The sequence below is a fragment of the Manis pentadactyla genome, chromosome 1 (assembly GCF_030020395.1).
Source record: "Manis pentadactyla isolate mManPen7 chromosome 1, mManPen7.hap1, whole genome shotgun sequence".
NCBI classification, from domain to species: Eukaryota; Metazoa; Chordata; class Mammalia; order Pholidota; family Manidae; genus Manis; species Manis pentadactyla.
Window position 1 is genome coordinate 192,466,093 of NC_080019.1, and position 18,842 is coordinate 192,484,934.

An 18,842-nucleotide genomic window follows, 5' to 3' on the forward strand; every position below is an offset into this window, starting at 1 on the left:
GGTCATTTAATAGCATCTGTAACCTCAGTTCCCTTTTGCCATGTAACAAACCATATTTTGGGGATGTGGGCATCTTTGGGAGGCCATTATTCTGCCTACCACAGTATCTTTATAAACATAATTACCTTTCCAAAATACTGCCCCCACATAAAAATTATGTCTTCCACAATATCAAATATAAGCTCATTGTCCTAATCTGTATTCTCATGTTCTCATCAATCAAAGAAGGCAAAGAAAACATCAAGTCCTCACATTCACTTTTTATTTATTTCAGGAATCAAGATAATGTTTCACCTGCCACAGATTTTCACACATAGCCAAAATAAATGATTTCTCCAGTCATCTGTGATGTATTCTTTAACGTTATATTCTAAACAGTAATGGAACAGATTTCGTAAAGGATAGTTTAACTGAAGCACATGAGCTTGTGCCTATGTTCTTCTGCTGGTAGTTTTTGTTTGAGGCACAGAGACACAAAAGCCTTTCAGTTAAAGTAATCAGCAGCAGGCAGTCTAACATATCTCTTTCCCTATCAACCTTGATTAAAGTTCCTTGAGGAAAAGAAACTGTTTTAATACTCATTATAAAGATTAGGCTTACCTTTCCTGGTAGGAATTCTCACACCTACTTATTTGATTTAACCTTATTTTCATTAATTTTGTAAATCACCCTAGTTTTAAGTAGAATGCCTCTATTTACAATAGCTAAAACAATTAGGATTGTCCCTCAAAGGCAGAAATAAAACCAAATGTATTAAGTTTGATTTTTTTTATTGTTTCTTTTAAGCAAGTTCGGACTTGGGATATAGAGAATTACAAGACAATGAAATGGTTAATGATGTTTCTGCATATATTAGATGCTAATATGTGCTGGAAAGTCCTAGAATGTGATATAAGAACTGGTTAACAAGTTCCTCTGATAGTCTTTCTGTATATTTTTGGCACACCATGGGACTGCAGAACCTTTATAAACCAAACCAAACAACATAATGTAAAATAATATGTGTGAGGATCTCTCCTTGGTTTGAATATTGGGAAAACAGGCAGTGCAAGCCAGACTTGGTTTGCTTGAAGAACCTGTTAGTCTGAATCTTTCTGAGGCCTTGGACCCACACTAGCATTTGAAAATGGACCCCAAATGTCTTTGGTACCCCATTATCTGCTTTGAATTCTGGCCAAACTCTCATTCATTCATTCATAGCTACACAATGATAGTCAGTACTTTGCTTTCACTAATACAAAAAAGTTCTTTATCCATAAATGCAAGGTTGCTGGCCTTGAAGAAGAATGTGTACAGGAAAAAAGCCCTGGACTTCAGATTCCATGTGGCTGTCATGAATAAAGACTTCCAAACACTTGACTAATTGCTCATATGCTTACCTAGGTTATGACTCAGAAATGAAGTTCGTTTGCCAGTTTGTGAGATTTTTGTCTTTCATATATGCTATGTTCATCTAAGCTACCAGGGCTCATGAGTTCACGTTACATATGGTTTTTATGGAGCAGATGGATTTAACTGAAGGTCTATTTTGTTATTGCTGCTTTGTTACTACACATACCATTTCAGCTCTGAAAGGAAATGTTTAGGAGGCTTCTTAATTGATATAGGATTCATATGCAAATATCTGGCAACAGTTTATGTGTGTATGTGTGTGTATATGTGCATGTGTGTTGTGTGTATATACACATTGCTTTTGCATCTTAGGATTTCAATTGTATTTTGTAAGTTTGTGACTCTCCAGTGGTTTACCTACCCCTCTGCCCAAGACTTTGTCCCACTGGGGTTGTGGCCAGTTGACTGAGCTGGGCCACTGCAGGGTACATGAAACCTACACTCTTGTCCTTCAAGGCCAGTTCTATAAGTAATCATGCAGTTGTCATACAGCACACTGGAGTGGAAAGAGGCAAGAAGGTGGAAGGTTTCTGAGATACTGAGCAAGTACTCTCTGGGCATTTAGCCTCATCATCCAGAGATTCTGCACACCTGGAATTTGAGTCTTCCATGGACTGGCTGATGTTAAACTGTTCAGACTCCAAAGCCATCATATAAGAGAAGGCCAGGCTCCCGATTTATAAAAGAAAGCAGGTGGAATGTTAATGAAAGGAGAGCATTTAACTATTATAAATCCCCATGGTGTTTTTTTATTTATTTTTATTTTTACCAGTTTAGATATCCCTTCTCTTTGAAAAAAACATTAATCTCCATTAAAGATTAGTAGGGCTGCTTTAACGGTGTATGAAAGGTCACAGACTCAGGGTGGCCAAAGAATGTATACATCAAATAGGTGAGATAAGTGAGTGTTTGCTTGTCCCACGTCCATGTGGTATATTCATAAAACTCATGTGACTGTGTATGCACGGCTCGAATCACATGGAGTCTGTGGCAGGTATATACAGCTGTCAGAATAAATTAAACTAAAATTGCTTTCTCGATTGCATCAAACATCAGTGTGCTAAAGCTCAATAATGATAGTAATTTAGCCACAACTGTTTTCAAGAGAACACGTGCTGGCCTTCATTCAAATGTACAAATGAATCAAATCATGATGGTTAGAATTTCAGGATAGCGAAAAGATGTGTACATACCAGAAACAATTTGGATGGTTAATACAAATGTAATATTTGACAAGGAATTACTGCTTCACTGTGGATTCCAGATATTATAGCAAGACCCCTCAATACTTGCTATCATTTCTCAAAGATACCAATTATACGGCCTCCCAAGACTCTGAAGTTTTACGAGGTCCCTCAATTAGGTGAATTTCAAGAATAAAATTTATTTTTTGTCTATTTGTGCAAAATCAAGATGATTAATTGTGGAGAAAAATGCACAAGAGATGTTGATACAGAGCGCTAAATACATACGCCAAGAAAATAGCCTGTAAATGTGTCTAACTTGTGAAATAAAAAATTCACTTTTTAAAATCCATTTCTGAGCAATTATTACATTATACAAGCTGGCTTGGGAGACGTGTATACATAGACAGTAATAAGTTTAAGATATTTTAGCTATTTTGGTGAAGAAATTATACATTGATATCACATACAGTTCTAATTTTACAAATATTTTGTAAACATATTTTACATTAAAATGAGTTTCAATGGTTATTCTAATAACATATATATACAGAGTATGAAATATGTCATCTAGCTATTGGTATAAAACTATATTGTGTATTTTGCTTACATAAAGTTCACAATATGGCTTTATATTCAGGGAAGCAGTGGAAGGCCGCCAGGTTTGGGGCATCAGTGTGGATGAGATTTCTCGACCAGCAGAACAGAAGAAACTGGGTGTGTCAGGATCTATTTTTTGATGCACAATTCAAATCATTCTCTATCAAGGCTAATAGCCGCACAGCTGTAAAGAAGGGCTGATCTAGGATTTGTGCCAAATGTTATATTCTACAAAGAAAATGGGGCAAATCCGCTAAACTCAGGCTGAAATTAGTAGTTTATATCTCAGTTGTTTGATTAGGTATAATTAGATAATTCCTATTAAATTCAGAATGACATTTAAAATGAGTTCTGGTATTTCCAGTCTTTCCTTTTCTACCATGAGACAGAAAGATGGCTGCCTCTCTTTCTGGACTTTACAGGCTGGGTGTGAGTGTATGCAGATGTGTGTGTGTGTGTGTGTGTGTGTGTGAGTGTGTGTGAGTGTGTGTGTACATGTGGTGTATCTATTGACTCACAAGTACTATCACACCCTCATGTATATGACTGCATAAAATAACAATTAATGTATAAACTTTCTGTCTGATTTCTGAGCTCATGGGATTAATATGTCCTTTTTTCTCTTTCAAAATGTATTCTTTCTTGAGAAAATAAGGAGGATGGAAGACTTACTGGAGAAGCAGGACACAGTTCTGTCAAATTGTTTTAATGTGACATAAAATTCCATGGCATGTGACACTAGAAAAGGTCATGCTGACAGACTGATAGCTGCGATATTGCAGGATTTTGTAGTATGACTGGCAAATGACTTTACGTCCTTACTGTGCAAAATGCCTGCAACAACAAAATGTGGGCTTTCCTTTGCATTTTCACTAAACCTTCAGAAAGCTTCATTTGCCCCCAGCCTCCTTCTGGCCATCCTCAGGGACCATTGCCTATCTCCTGATCCAGTGCATTAGGATGAGCAATTTTCCCTCCATCTGCATCTTGGTTAATACAATGTCAATAAAGATTTACTATCATTGATAATGATAAGAGATATATTAAAGTAAGTCAAAAGTGCTGCAACCCTTTCTTTAAGAATGGACAGCATGCTGTTTAAGAAACATTTACCCAGCAATTTTAAATACTTGAAGCACGGAGCTTGTATAAAAAGCAAACGGCACTTGCCCTCCTGTAAAACCCTAACTAAAAAGATCAGGAGATGAACTGATCTCTCCCTAATAAGACTGAAAAAGAAAGAAAAGCTCTGGTCTCCAAATTAGCCAAGGTATTCCTCATGTCTAAGTGCAGAGAACAGGGATGGACTCTTCCTTGGATAGGACTATTCACAACACATGAGAGCCACTGCACTTTCAAACAGAGCCCAATGTGGGGACAAGGTCCACATATGGCCCCAAGTCCCTGGGATGAAGAGAACTGCATACTAATGAGCAGAATCATATACTGAAGTGGAAAGATATGTATGAGCCAGTTAGTCTGTCACCATGGCAGAGTCTTCTCATGATAAATAAGGGCAATTTTCTATATTCTGTAATCTATTTCAAATGTCAAAGCTCTCGTCACACTCCGAGGGCTGCTCCTCTTGTGCTCGGTTCTGTTTCCAGTTGTAAGAAGTGATCTACTGGGTGACGGAAGCTGTCAGGAGCTCAGCTCTGCCATGCATTAGCCATGTGATGCTGGCCGTGGCACGTGCTCTACCTGAGTTTCTATTTTCATCTCAAAAACAGGAGTATTAAGGCCCACTCGGAAGGACATTGAAAGGATGAAACGAAACTAAACATGTGGAAGTGTTTGGTCAAGCCTACTCTGAAGGGTGCACCCAGTTTTCAATTATCCAAATTTCCCACCCTTACATAATGTAGCAATAAAACAGAAAAAGCAATATAACGACTTTAAAGACACTATGTATGGCAGAAAGGAGATCTATTAGAAATAAGAGGAAGAATGGCCATGTCCATACTTCTCATGAGGACATGAGTTTTCAAATGGGAAAAATTCATCAAATGCCTCATTCCATATACAATTTGTCTTCAACAAAATCAAACCAGGGGATTCTGTAAACTCAACTCACCTTTTTAAAGCAGGGGAAAACAATGGGGGAAGGGACGACAATAAAATACCTATAGCAACTCTGGCAGAGCCAGCAAATCATTGTTCTAAAGCAGGAGGATTCTACCAAGAGGAATAGCTGCTAATGGCTTAATTAATCCAAACCTCTAGTTATATGGTGGGCTGGCAGTAGGTGCTTCTCCAGAACTTGTCTGGCACTGTGGAATAGCAAGAGAGGTAGGAGTGGATAATCTCTACCCTATCTCTGCAGGAAATGGGTGGAGAGAAGATATTGAGAATTAGGAGCAGCCCAGGATCTGGAGAGAAGTGAAGGCAAATAGCCCACTAATACAGACACATGGCAGAAGTTGTTGCACTGCACATGCAGAATGATTCCTGCTAATCTTGTTATGCTTTTACTCCTGAATAAATCTTTTCTACGGATCTGAATCTAGAAAGGTCTTCCATCAAAAGGTGTGAAGTAAATTTTAAGAAATTCCCAACATGGAACTGTTTATATAAATATAATACAAGAAAGACAAGGTTAGGAAAGCTCTAGAAAAACAAATGGAACATGAACACTCAGTCAGGAAAGGTAGTTGCTGAGCCAGCAAATCATTTCAACAAATTATGTAACCATGAATGAAAATAATTTAATGAAACAGATAGCCCAAAGCAAAAGTAAAAGGTGAAGTGCAGACAAGGAAATGGAATCTAAGCTATTTAAGAGTGCAGAAAAGGAAAGGAAGGATTTATTTTTTACTCACAAGCTGACTGTCATTTGTGATCAGCCCAAGAAAGTAGACATTGTCCATAGTATATAGGACTGCATTAGGAAAATGATTTAGGGAGATAGATGATACAGAGATGGATAAATTACAAAGGATTGAGACAGATACGAGAGAAGAGAAGGAAACCCCAAATCCACATAACTGTTTTGCATGGGTGAGAGATGCATATAAATGAACTAAAAAATATTAAAAATATTACATAAAAAGTAATTCAGAAATATCAGGAAAAGAAGACATGAATATATAAATCAAAATGGTCACTGTGTTCTAAGAATATTTGACATAGATAACTCAACAAGAACCTTAACTCTATAGGGATTTATTTTACAGGATTTTAGATGATACATAAACTTTTTATAATCAGAAAAAGAAAAAATACCATGATGCTCTTACACTCAAGATGGCACCATGGGTACAGCGGTGGAAATCTCCTCCCAAAACCATATATATTTTGAAAACACAGCAAATACAACTATTCCTAAAAGAGAGACCAGAAGACACAGTACAACAGCCAGGCTACATCTATATCTGCGAGAACTCAGCATCTCATGAAGGGGGTAAGATACAAAGCCATGACCCAGCGGGACCTGAGCATTCCCCCCACCCCAGCTCACCAGTGGGAGGAAGAGTCAGAGCAGGAAGGGGGTGGAAGCTCAGGACTGCTAACTAATGAGCTCTAGTAATCTAGACCAGGAGCATAGACACACATTGCATGGTGTACTCGGATATTAGAGAAATGGAAAGTAAAATCTGAGATGGAGACTGCAAGGGGGACCCTACAACCTGCTCCCCTGGGACAAAAGAAAAGCGGGCACTTTAAAAGCCTTAAAGGGACAAGGGCTTAACAGGTAGACAAAATCATCCTAGCACACTCAGCCTAGCAGGCTGGCTGGGAATTTTATGGAACTTTAGGCACCCTAACCCCCCACGTAGCAATGAAGCTCCAAAGTCCCTCACAATGATAAGCAGCCTGCTGTTCATTCCCCATGCCAGCACTGCAAGCAAACCAGCTGACCTGCCACTGCTGTGGACCAGCCAGGGAGCAGACCTGCCCACAGCAACCACACAGAGTCTCCTCCCAGTGTGCAGCTAACCAGGGAAGACCCAGACGATGCCGCCAGCATGTAGCTTCCAGGCAAAGACAGAAGAAGCTGGTGAAAAGTCCCGAAAGCATGAAGGGGTGCCATCCTTGCAGAAGAATACACCCCATGTGCCTGCAACCCCCAACAGTGCCATAGGCCATCCCGAGGGCTGCCCCTCCCATGGCAGCTCAGGGAATTGACTCAGAGACTGTTCTCTGAGTGCAGACAGAGACTGTTCTCTGAGTGCAGGTAACCAGCAAAGGCAGTGGAGAAGGGCAAGGTAACCAGTAAGCAGGAAGGGACTTTGTTTGCCAAGCTGACACATGTGCCACACACCGGTGATCACTTCTATTGCATGAAAAGGCAGAAGGACCTGGTCCAGTCCAAAATCACTCAAACACCAGAGAGAGGGCCTAGTGACACAGATATAACCAATCTTCCTGAAAAAGAATTCAAAATAAAAGTCGTAACCATGTTGATGGACCTGCAGAGAAATATGCAAGAGCTAAGGGATAAAGTCCAGAGGGAAATAACACAAATGAAACAAGCAATGGAAGGACCTAAGAGCAGATTGTATAAGGTGCAAGAGACTGTTAATGGAATAGAAACCAGAGAACAGGTATACAGAGAAGCTGAGGCAGAGAGATATAAAAGGATCTCCAGGAATGAAAGAATATTAAGAGAACTGTGTGACTAATCCAAACAGAAAAATATTCGCATAATAGGAGTACCAGAAGAAGAAGAAGAGAGAAAAAGGAGAGTATCTTTGAAGAAATAATTGCTGAAAACTTCCCCAAGCTGGGAAACGAAATAGTCTCTCAGACTATGGAAGCCCACAGATCTTCCAACACAAGGGACCCAAGGAGGACAACAACAAGACACATAATAATTAAAATGACAAAGATCAAAGACAAGGACAGGGTATTAAAAGCAGTCAAGTAGAGAAAAAAGATCACCTACAAAGGAAAACCCATCAGGCTATCATCAGACTTCTCAACAGAAGCCTTACAGGCCAGAAGAGAGTGGCATGACATATTTAATGCAATGAAACAGAAGGGCCTTGAACCAAGGATACTGTATCCAGCAAGATTATCATTTAAATTTGAAGGAGGGATTAAACAATTCCCAGATAAGCAAAAGCTGAGGGAATTTACTTCCCACAAACCACCTCTACAGGGTATTTTAAAGGGACTGCTCTAGATGGAAAAACTCCTAAGGCTAAATAGATGTCACCAGAGAAAATAAAATCACAGAAAAGAAAACAGACCAACCAAATACTAACTAAAGGCAAAAAACTAAAATCAGCTATCCACAAAAGCAGTCAAGGGAAACACAAAAGAGTACAGAATAAAACAGCTAACATATATAAAGAGTGGACTTTATATAATAGACTTCAAAACAAAGAAAGTAATGAGAGATAAAGAAGGACATTACATAATGATAAAGGGGTCAGTCCAACAAGAGGATATAACCATTATAAATATCTATGGACCCATCATAGGAGCACTGACATATGTGAAACAAATACTAACAGAATTAAAGGAGGAAATAGAACACAATGCATTCATTTCAGGAGACTTCAAAACACCACTCTCTCCAAAGGATAGATCCACAGGACATAAAATAAGTAAGGACATGGAGGCACTGAACAACACACTAGAACAGATGCACCTAACAGACAACTACAGAACTCTACACCCAGAAACAGTAGGATACACATCCTTCTCAAGTGCACATGGAACATTTCCCAGAATAGACCACATACTAGGCCACAAAAAGAGCCTTAGTAAATACAAAAAGATTGAAATTCTACCAATCAACTTCTCAGATCACAAAGGTATAAAACTAGAAAAAAATTGTACAAAGAAAACAAAAAGGTCTCACAAACACATGGAGACTTAACAATATGCTCCTAAATAATCAATGGATCAATGACCAAATTAAAACAGAGATCAAACAATATATGGAGACAAATGAAAACAACAGCACAAAGCCCCAACTTCTGTGAGACACAGCGAAAGCAGTTCTAAGAGGAAAGTATATAGCATCCTGGCTTATTTAAAGATGGAAGAACAATCCCAAATGAATAGTCTAAAGTCATAATTATTGAAACTGGACAAAGAATAAGAAATGAGGCCCAAAGTCAGCAGGAGGAGGACATAATAAAGATCAGAGAAGAAATAAATAAAATTGAGAAGAATAAAACAATCAATGAAGAAAAAAATCAATGAAACCAAGAGCTGGTTCTTTGAGAAAATAAACAAAATAGATAAGCCCTAGCCAGACTGATTAAGAGAGAAAGAGAATTTATACACATAAACAGAATCAGAAATGAGAAATGAAAAATCCTGACAGATCCCACAGAAATACAATGAATTATTAGAGAATATTATCAAAATCTATATGCTAAAAAACTGGATAACCTAGAAGAAATGGACAACTTTCTAGAAAAATACAACTTTCCAAGACCAAACAGGGAAGAAAAAGAAAATCTAAACAGACCAATTATCAGCAATGAAATTGAATCATCAATCAAAAAACAACCCAAGAACAAAATTCCCGGGCCAGATGGATTCACTGCTGAATTTTATCAGGCATACAGAGAAGACATAACACCCATTCTCCTTAAAGTTTTCCAAAAACTAGAAGAAGACGGAAATTTCCAACCTCATTCTATGAAGCCAGAATCCCTCTAATACCAAAACCAGGCAAAGACCCCACAAAAAAAGAAAATTACAGACCAATATACCTGATGAACATAGATGCAAAAATACTCAATAAAATATTAGCAAACAGAATTCAAAAGGGATAGAAAGTGTCTTTGAAGAAATAATTGCTGAAAACTACATCAAGAGTATCATACACCATGATCAAGTGGGATTCATCTCAGGGATGCAAGGATAGTACCACATTCGAAAATCTGTCAACATCATCCACCACATCAAACAAAAGAAGTACAAAAACTGCATAACCATCTCCATAGATGCTGAAAAAGCATTCGACAAAATTCCACACCCATTCATGATAAAAACTCTCAACAAAATGGGTATAGAGGGCAAGTACCTCAACATAATAAAGGCCACATATGACAAACCCACAGCTAACATCATACTTAACAGTGAGAAGCTGAAATCTTTTCACCTAAGATCAGGAACAAGACAAGGATACCCACTTTCCCCACTTTTATTCAGTATAGTTCTGGAGGTCCTGGCCATGGCAATCAGACAAAACAAAGAAATAAAAGGCATCTAGATTGGTCAAGAAAAAGTCAACCTGTGACTACTTGCAGATGTCATGATATAGTTCATAAAAAAACCTAAAGAATCCACTCCAAAACTACTAGAAATAATACCTGAATTCAGCAAAGTTGAAAGATACAAAATTAATACACAGAAATCTGTTACATGCCTAAACACTGATGATGAACGAGCCAAAAGTGAAATCAGGAAAACAATTCCATTCACAATTGCATCAAAAAGAATAAAATACCTAGGAATAAACCTAATCGAGGAAGTGAAAGACCTATACCCTGAAAACTACAAGACACTCTTAAGAGAAATCAAAGAGGACACTAACAAATGGAAACTCATCCCATGTGTAAGAAGAATTAATATGGTCAAAATGGCCATCCTGCCTAAAGCAATCTACAGATTCAATGCAATCCCTATGAAAATACCGATAGTGTTCTTCAACGAACTGGAACAAAGAGTTCTAAAATTCATATGGAATCACCAAAGACCCTGAATAGTCAAAGCAATCCTAAGAAGGAAGACTAGCTGGGGGGATTAAGCTCCCCAACTTCAAGCTCTACTACAAAGCCACAGTAATCAAGACAATTTGGTACTGGCACAAGAACAGACCCATAGACCAGTGGAACAGAATAGAGAGTCCAGATATTAACCTAAACATACACGGTCAATTAGTACACAATAAAGGAGCCATGGATATACAATGGGGAAATGACAGCCTCTTCAACAGCTGGTGTTGGCAAAACTGGACAGCTACATGTAAGAGAATGAAGCTGGATCATTGTCTAACCCCATACACAAAAGTAAATTTGAAATGGATCAAAGACCTGAATGTAAATCATAAAACCATAAAACTCTTAAAAAAATACATAGGCAAAAATCTCTTGGACATAAACATGAGCAACTTCTTCATGAACATATCTCCCCAGGCAAGGGGAAAAAAGCAAAAATGAACAAGTGGGTCTATATCAAGCTGAAAAGCTTCTGTACAGCAAAGGACACCATCAATAGAACAAAACAGTATCCTACAGTATGGGAGAATATATTCATAAAAGACATATCCGATAAAGGGCTGACATTCAAAATATATAAAGAGCTCACCCACTTCAACAAACAAAAAGCAAATAATCCAATTAAAAAATGGGCAGAGGATCTGATCAGATACTTCTCCAAAGAAGAAATTCAGATGGTTGACAGGCACATGAAAAGATGCTCCATATCACTAATCATCAGAGAAATGCAAATTAAAACCACAATGAGATAACACTTCACACCACTTAGGATGGCCACCATCCAAAAGACAAACAACAACAAATGTTGGCGAGATTGTGGAGAAAGGGGAACCCTCCTACGCTGCTGGTGGGAATGTAAATTAGTTCAAACATTGTGGAAAACAGTATGGAGGTTCCTCAGAAAACTAAAAATAGAAATGTCATTTGATCCAGGAATCCCACTCCTAGGAATTTACCCTAAGAATACAGGAGCCCTGTTTGAAAAAGATGGATGCACCCCTATGTTTATCGCAGCACTATCTACAATAGCCAAGAAATGGAAGCAACCTAAGTGTCCATCAGGAGATGAATGGATAAAGAAGATGTGGTACATATACACAATGGAGTATTATTCAGCCATAAGAAGAAAACAAATCCTACCATTTGCACCTACATGGATGGAGCTAGAGGGAATTATGCTCAGTGAAATAAGCCAGGTGGAGAAAGACAAGTATCAAATGATTTCACTCATCTGTGGAGCATAAGAACAAAGGAAAAACTGAAGGAACCAAACAGCAGCAGAATCACAGAACCCAAGAATGGACTAACAGTTATGAAAGGGAAAGGGACTGGGGAGGATGGGTGGGAAGTGAGGAATAAGGAGGAAAAAGGGGCATCACAATCAGCACACATAATGTAGGGGTAGGGGCATGGGGAGGGCTGTGCAACACAGAGAAGACAAGTAGTGATTTTATAGCATCTTACTATGCTGATGGACAGTGACTGCAATGGGGTATGTGGGGGGAACTTGATAATGGGGGAAGCCTAGTAACCATAATGTTGCTCATGTAATTGTACATTAATGATACCAAAAAAACAAATCTATGCTTACATGCAGAAGAAAGAAAAAAAAAGAAAGAAGAAGCATCACATCATTTAAAAGAAGAAAGCAAATCATAGTTAGACTCATCCCTTTAATAACAACACTGCATGTTTGAAGAGAGCAAGATGAAGTAAAATATTCATGGAAATAAAATGTTATACCCAGACAAAACAGCATTCATTATACAGATTTCGGAGCACATTTTCAAATGGTAACATAGTCAGCAATTATACTTGCTATGAAACTGCCCTAACAATTCGAAAAATAAATATTAGTTAATAGAAAAACTGAATTAGGACTATTAATATTGAACTATAGTTAATGGTGTGTATGCTGAAGTATTCAAGAGTCTGTCAATATCTCTAAATTATTTTGAAATGCTTCAAGAAATAAGATGGATGGATGGATAGAGTGATCAATAAATGGATAATTATCTGATAAAGCAAATATAGCAAATGTAAATCATAGAATCTACATAGTGTTTATGGTGTTCACTATACAATTTTTATTTTTCTGTATGTTTCAGTATGTTCATAATAAATAATGTTAAAATGAATCAAGAAGTCATAGCAAAAGATTGGCCCCCTGTTTAGTTCTATTTAATTTAGGATTAGAATTAAAACTGAGAATTATAGAATTATTTTAAATATGGCAATTTAGAACTACTGTAACTAACAAAAATTCCTAGGAAAAGGGAGATAATAGATGGAGAAATGTTTACGATCAGGGATTAAGTACGGATCCTTTAATGGGGTAGGTCAATCAAGATATTAATGAAACACCAGAAGAACCAACATAAATATTATCAGGTAAAGTTGGCAGTGGCATTCTCAGGGTATGTGGTGATCCCATCACAGGTCATTGTGGAGCATTGATGCTGCTTTTTAGAAAAAGAAGATAAAATATATCATGTAAACTTTTAATTATAGAGTTGGCTGTTATGAGACTTAAAACTACCCATCAACATTCCATAACATAAAAAGAAATAAGCACCCACAAAAGAAGAAGAAGATGATGATGATGGTGAAGACAAAGAAGAAGAAAAGGAAAGGGGGGAGAAAAGCAAAAGAGGCAATATAAAGAGAAACGTAACATAAAACATGATCAAGTACAACATAAATTTGCTGAACTTCCATATTGGATCACGAATTTAATTACACATCATTTTGGTGTGTGTCTTCAAGTGATTTAAGATATTGAATACTAAGGGTGTGGAAAGGCATATCAGGCACATGCAAAGAATGAGAAAGCATCGGTCATGCTTTTAAGTAGCAGACAGGTTAAAATTAGGATGGAGGTATTAGTGTGACCAGGAATGGCCCTTTTGATGACAAAGGGTGTGATCGACAGCAAAGATATAAGAGGCATGAATGTCCACACATAGTAATAATATCACATCAAAATTCATAAAGCAAAATCCACAAGAAATTAAAAGAGGCACGAATATGATACTAGCAGGACACTTTAGTTTACCTGTCTCAGCCCATGACTGATCAAATATACATAAAAGTAAAGATAATTAAGATTTAAGCAACATAGTTAGTAATTTAGACCTATATGCAATTTACATAACTATAGCCTGAAGATGTATAATCCATCTTCTTCTCAGTACCCGAGGAAAAAAAATTACCAATCTTGTTGAAGACACACTGGGCCACAAGGAAAAATCCACTGTTTTTGCAAGTACAAATGGTAGAGAACAGAGCATTCTCTGAATTCAATGCAACAGATCTACAATTAAACAGGATTTCCCGTATGGAATTTGCTCTTGAGTCACACATGCACACAGGAACGGAGATAGGGGAACATCTGGAAAATAATGTTAATGAGTACAGCTCATATCAGAACCTATGCAATATTCCAATATTTTATATGGAAGAAATTTGCTGCCAAGTACACTTCTGTAAATAACAAGAAAGAATGAAAATCAGTGGATTGAGGATCCCACTTAAAGAATTAGAAAAAAGATCAATAAAATATATAGAAGTAAAAACAAAAGGAGGGAATGAATTAAAGATAAGTGCAAAAGTTACAGTCTATCCAATGAGGCTTTTTCTGTAGATCTACATGGTTGGAAAAGCCTCATAGAGTATCTGTGTGGTTTCCTTTACTCACAGAACTGTGTGTTAGATCTGTGGGAAAGAACTACAAAGAGAGGTCTGCTACACCTACAGAAGACCTAATAGAAAAGAATTTTTTAAAAATCTTAGATATTTGTATATTACAATGATCTGTACTATTCCTAGGGTATGACAGCTGAGGAGTGGATAGGACTTGAACTTAACTCATGGTTACAGGGTGTCTGAAATTGAGCACCAGGCAGATTCACTACTCTGACCCTAAATGCAGCCCCAAAGTAAATTGATTGAAGAAACTGGGACTCAGGGATTCCAGGTGGGAAATTTTTGGAGCATGTCCATGTTCAAGTGGAGAGCAAAGAAGCTCAGATGAAAGAATATTGGACTGACTGGTGCACTCAACAAAAGTTGATTTTAAAAGGACTGCCTTGAAGATCATGATTCAAACTTTGGAGGAGCAAGCGATTGGCAGTGGGAGGAATCACAACATATGAAATTCTTTAAAAATGTATTGACTAATTGGCCCATTTTACATACAGTGACAAAATCCTTTATGAAAAAAAAAGTAGACACAGGAGTCAATGTATTAGAAAGCAGGCTGAGGTTAGAGCTATTAAATAGATCTAAAGTTATAAAATAATTAGCAAGATAGATAAATGGTTGGTGAAAAATAGCAAGAAAACAGAATGCATAACTTAGAAATGGTAATAGGGCTCAAATCACTGATAGTGATGAGACTAACTGCTATAACATACAACTTAATAGAAGAAGGAAATTAGAACAATGCATACTTTAAAAAACAAGGGAAATTATCATTATTTACACACATATAATTGTATAACTGAAAAATTCATGAGAATCAACTGAAAATCTAGTACAAGTAGTAAAGATAATTCTGTGAAATGGCTGAGTAAAATCTAAAAGATAAAAATAGGCTAAGTATAAGGGGGGAAAGAAGAAAGGGGGTATTATGATTAGCATGCATAATGGGGGGGTGGGAGAAAGAGGAGGGCTGTACAACACAGAGAAGACAAGTAGTGATTCTACAACATTTTGCGATGCTGATGGATAGTGACTGTAAAGGGGTTTGTGGAGGGGACCTGGTATAGGGGAGAGCCTAGTAAACATAATATTCTTCATGTAATTGTAGATTAATGATAACAAAAAAAAAAAAGAAAGAAAAGGGGGATTACTCCCTGATAGGATAAAACTAACTGCAAATCAACAATTAATGCATGCTTTAAATATCCTTAATTTTGATCATTTAAAGAGTGTCAGATGATCAGCTATAGAAGTACATTTTTCTGATGATATTCCTTTCTCTTAAAAAAAAAAAAAGCAGTTCCTGTGTGGTGATCTCCAATAAGTTCTTCACAATGGTATAAAGGGAATATCAAAGTGTGGGCAAAGGGTTTGTTTGTGTTTATACAGAGGATCAAAGCCTAATTTGGCTATCCAGAAAATGAATTAAGATATGATATGAAGAAGAACTTCCAACATCAACATCCTCTGGAAGAGTCATTCCAGAAGATGATCATCAAAAAACTTCAACAAAGATCCTGGCGCTGTTGCAGTTGTAGCTGCATTCATCCCACTGGTTCCTGGACTTGCTATTGGAATGAAGAAGGAGATATCAAAGCTGGCCTGTGCATACAGTAAAACAACACATTTGACTGGATCTATACTGTTGGAACTCAACCAAGAATTAGGAGAAGCGCAAGTTGCAGTGCTCCAAAATCTTGCGACTATAGACTATCTACTGTTAAAAGAACATATGGGATGTGAACAGTCCCCAGGAATGGGTTGTTTTAATTTGTCTGATTTTCCTCAAACTATTCAAATTCAGTTAGACAATATCCATCACATCATTGATAAGTTTTCACAAATGCCTAGGGTGCCTAACTGGTTTTCTTGGTTTCACAGGATATGGCTGGTAATTGTAGGTCTGCTTTTCTTATGTAGCTGTACTCCTATTATGTTAATGTGTGTGTGCAATTTAATTAGTAGTTTAAAACCTATACATGCTTATGTTACTCTACAAGAAGATATGTCAAAGAAATAATCAATCTTCCCATGTTTTCTTCCGTCTGCTACTTCTATAGCTTTTCTTCTTCCTTCCTAATTACAACCCTTAAGTAGAATTCGTGCCTCATATCAAAATTACCAAGTATCATAATTCTTCCAAGTGGTAAAGATACCTCAAGACAAATGCTGGGCATAGCAGCCACAGGGCATAAATATGCAAAGAAGTAAAAAGCTAACGTTTTCAAACAATAAGGCTTCTCTCTCACTAACCAACTTTACATTTCCCTGTATGGCCCCAGAAGATGACTGGTTAGCCAGAGACGGGTAAGATTCCTCAAGGGAGGAACAACCTAAGACAGGCACAGTCGCAGGGGGGCCATCAGGTGAGAAATTGGGGATCAACAGAGGTGAGGCTTAGAACTTCACCCCCCCTGTTTTGAGAGAAATCTTCTGCATCTGTGGATGTTTTGTTGCCCTTGTCTAGCTTGGATTAATACTTAGTCTATAGGCACACACCTGATCATCTACATTTGCCCTCTTACAGCACTAAACTATGTTTTCTACCTTTATCTTATATCTACCTACCACTTCAGCATTTTATTAAAAAATAATAATAATAATAATAATAATGGAGAAATGTGGGAATCACATATAAATCAAGTATAAAAATCAAACAAATAATCATATTTGACCTGATTGTTTATAGTTCATGATGTGTGATCAAAACCGAAAGTTTCTGTGATGACTGTCCTTGCACTGTTCACCATGTAAGAACTTATTCACTATGTAAGAACTTGTTCACCATGTAAGAACTTGTTCATTATGCTTCAGAAGATTGGAGACAGTTGAGAATTAGGCTTGGGGTTAATTAATGATTGTGCATTGAATCCCCTATACAGAATTTTATTGTTGTTAACAACCATTTGATCAATAAATATGAGAGATGCCCTCTCAAAAAAAAAAATAGATTGTTGAATGACCAACAGTCAAGTAACAGATTAGAGGCCGTAGGACACCTAAGTAAAGCTAAGTTGTTGTATTTTATCGCTAAATTCAGCACTGAACCTCCTGGAATAAATCAATGCAACATAAAAAAAAAAGGCTAAGTATACACAACCAATCTCTTTTGAAACCAAGATCTTAACCACAATAGGAATACAAAGGATACATGCAGTAAATGTGCACAAACCACATGAACAGCATGTGAAATGCTTCTCAGATATACAAAAGGACATCTGAGTAAGTGGAATGGCAGACCCTGTTTAAGATGAGAACACTTAATATTCTAAGGAGGGCATTTCTTGAATTAATCTATGTACTTCAGACCACACCAGTGAAATACCAAACAGAATTTTTTTCCAGATACAAATTCTAATTTTAAAGCAAACTTGCATAAACAATCAAAAAAAGTCTTCAAATATGAGTAAATAAGGCAGAAATAGATCTATCACATACTTAAATGTATTTCAAGGCTATGGCAGGGTACCTGAATAGACAGAAGAATGGAACAGAAAGGAGAAGCCAGGAAGACATATAAATATATATATATTTTGAGTATTGAGTATCAGTAGAAAGAAAAACAATTATTCAAGACATGGCTTTGAGGTAACTGGGACAACTGGGTAAGACTGAAACTGTATCCCTACATAACTCATTGAATCAAAACAAGTTCCAGAGATTTAAACAACACAAATGATATAATGCAATTGTTAGAGAAAAAATGAGAAATTTTTGTTTCATGTAACATAAGACAGGGACTGTCTTTCTAAGTATGATACAAAACTATGATGTCATGAACAATTTTTAAATTCAAACATGTAAAATCAAGTATTTCTGTCATCAAAGGCAAGCAAAGTGAGAAAATTTTCTGTAATTCATATCATAGAAAAGAGATAGTTTCCCAAACTGTGATGATATCCTATAAATTAATCATTGAAGAAAAAAATTAACCACCTAAAGAAACAGATGAAAGACATAAATGGATGGTTAATTGAAAAGGAAATACAATTACACAGGAACATATGAAAAGATGTTTGATTCACTCATAATGAGAGATGTCAATCAAATGTCTGATAAACTGTTTTCACCTGTCTCAATGGCAGAAATAAAAATGCATGCTGGCATGAGCCAGCTCAGGATGTGTGGACACTCAGAGCGCTGATGGAAATGAAGATGGAGAAAATTTCTGGAGAGACAAATCTGGTAGTATATATATATCAAATTTTAAAATGTACATTACCGTTGATTCAGAAGGTTCACTTCCAGAAGTTACACAACAGATACACCAGCCATGTGC

General features: G+C 37.0%; 1 protein-coding gene and 1 non-coding gene across 3 annotated transcripts in view; one reads left to right on the forward strand and one right to left on the reverse strand.

Annotated features, from left to right (window-relative positions):
- The window catches only part of DSCAM (DS cell adhesion molecule), a 713,077-nt gene that overhangs the window by 381,859 nt on the left and 312,376 nt on the right, over positions 1-18,842 (reverse strand). The window lies entirely within an intron of this gene.
- On the forward strand, positions 14,472-14,602 carry LOC118907886 (small nucleolar RNA SNORA18). The gene has a single exon (XR_005023014.1). It is a non-coding gene; the product is annotated as a small nucleolar RNA SNORA18 (small nucleolar RNA).